Source organism: Haliotis rufescens, unplaced genomic scaffold, assembly GCF_023055435.1.
Source record: "Haliotis rufescens isolate VD_foot unplaced genomic scaffold, xgHalRufe1.0.p SCAF_55, whole genome shotgun sequence".
NCBI classification, from domain to species: domain Eukaryota; kingdom Metazoa; phylum Mollusca; class Gastropoda; order Lepetellida; family Haliotidae; genus Haliotis; species Haliotis rufescens.
This window is the reverse complement of record NW_025964279.1, coordinates 2,554,888-2,557,335: the sequence shown is the minus strand read 5'-3', so window position 1 is coordinate 2,557,335 and position 2,448 is coordinate 2,554,888.

Sequence of the window (2,448 nt, the reverse complement as noted above, 5' to 3'; positions counted from 1 at the left end):
TCACATTCTGTATTGCACTCACTCACTCACTCACTCACTCAAGCTGTCTCACTCACTCACTCAAGCTCTGTCTCACTCACTCACTCACGCTCTGTCTCACTCACTCACTCACGCTCTGTAACTCAGCCACACACTCGTCCTCTCACTCACTCACTCACTCACTCATATGATACCACATTTGCAACATCATTCTGTGATATATATATAAATATATTTGTTTGACATTTATACTCATATTGGTTTTACAAATTATTGATTGTAGTGCAATTCTTTATCTACAGTGTTTATTAAAATATATATATTTTTATAGTATGAATTTTTATTCATCTCATTGTTACAAATTAATTCTTAAATTATCAATTGGGGAACAGTACTTTTCAAAATTTCACTGCTCATCAAAACTTACTTTTTTATCTTCTTACTTATCTTCTTACTTAACCTGATGAACTTGACTGTCATACTCTCTCCTTGGTGCCTCTTTTTCTGCAGACCGCCTCCGTGGTCTAGAGGTAGAGAGTCCACCCGGAGAGCGGAAGGTCCGGGGTTCGATCCCCGGCCGCGTCATACCAAAAGACGTTAAAATATGGAACTTGTTGTCTGGCGCTCGGCATAAAGGGGCTAAAATAAGGACTGGTCGGCTCGGAGTCAGTATACTGTGTCTGAGTGGGGTATACATGTTAAACTGCGGCATGGTATCTCAGTGGGCTAGCACTATCAATCGGCATCAGTCCGGACTAATACAAGCAGCCACACACACACACGTGCATGCACATCGCTATATAAGTGCAATAATCTTGGACGCGACGTTAAACCCAATTTCACCCCCTCTTTTTCTGCACTGCTGCTTCTGTCTCTCCTTCATAAATGTGGATGTCTCTTTTCTGTGAACCACTCACAGATTCACCATCAGTATTTTGTCTTGTGTGTTTCTTCATCTTGTATGCCATTTCCTGACTCCATCAGTCCTAGCAGATCTTACTCATCTGCTTGAAATACATGTATATACATTCCATTAGTGACTTGTACTGCAGCCTTGGAAATTCTGCTTTTTTTTTTAAAAGTTACTCCATTATGTATGTAAACCCATTCTTGTTTGGTACATGGATGGTATCAGACACTGTAAGTAATGTGTCTTTGGTTGTGTAGTGTCCAGGAACTGGGACCGGCATGGAACTCGTAGCAAGACGTGAGGACGTAGCTCGGGGTCAAGGCGTACAAGATGCTTACCATCAGAGAAAGTTGTCTGTGTGACAGTGGGGGACAAGGGTGGCCCAGTTGTCTAAGGCGCCGTGATTCTCTGTGCAGAGCTGCGTCCCTTGGGCACGCCAGAAACCTATGATTGTGGGTTCGAATCCCGGTTCTAGGTTTGTCAGCAGCATACCCGTGCTCGTGGGTTTCACTGAAGTGGTAAACGTCTGAGACCTGCATCACTTCGGGCTTCCCTCCCACATTAAGCTGACACGCCGTGATATAACTGGAATACTGTTTAAAGCGGCATTGAACCAGACTCACTCACTCACTCACTGTGTGACAGTGTCAAGTGAGACACGTGTAATATGTAACGTCTGGAGGTGAACTGTGGTTCGGGACAAGTGAACCTTTGTGTATACATGAACTGTACATGTGTTGAGGTATTTGCTACAGCTACATGTGAACTTATTCACTTCCGTAGCAAAATCATGAGCAGATGAATATAATTGCATTGATATATTTGCATTGTGCTTGAATGTTGTCATGTTATTGTAGCAGGATGTGGAGCCATACCACAGATGACATCCTTACCATGTCAGATTGCTGACGGGGTTAACCTCTTTGGTCATGTGGACAAGGCGTCCAGCCTCTGATCAGAAGGTCCGTGGTTCGAATACCATCACGGGACTTGGAAATTTTATGGCCGCTGCATTGGCGCCCAACGTGGGGCTGAGCACGTTCATATTAAATTTAAGCAAAATAAGCCTCAGTACCCTACTATGCGGCCCGGGACGTGCCTTCTGTTGACGGGGGAGTATGTAGCAGGGCGTGGAGTCATCCCACAGATGACATCCTTACCTTGTCAGCTTGCTGACGGGGTTAACCTCTTTGGTCATGTGGACAAGGTATCCGGCCTCTGATCAGAATACCATCACGGGACTAGGAAATTTTATGGTCGCTACATTATGATTATTATGTATTTGTATGGTGTAATAGATCATCAATGGGGAAGAAGGAGTTGAGAAATTTGGAAACAGTATGAGCGAGTTGTGTGAGCAGTGCATGATAGTAGAATATTTGGGAAATTGTTTGAATTTAATATATATTTGATAACATGCTGCCAATAAATACTCCAGTTTTATCCAAACATAGTTTGTAAGTTATATATATATGGTTGACATCAAAACACAATGAAACAGTTTGTATAATATATTCTTAACTTTTCAAAACATCTTTTCCTTGTGTTATTTGTGTTTA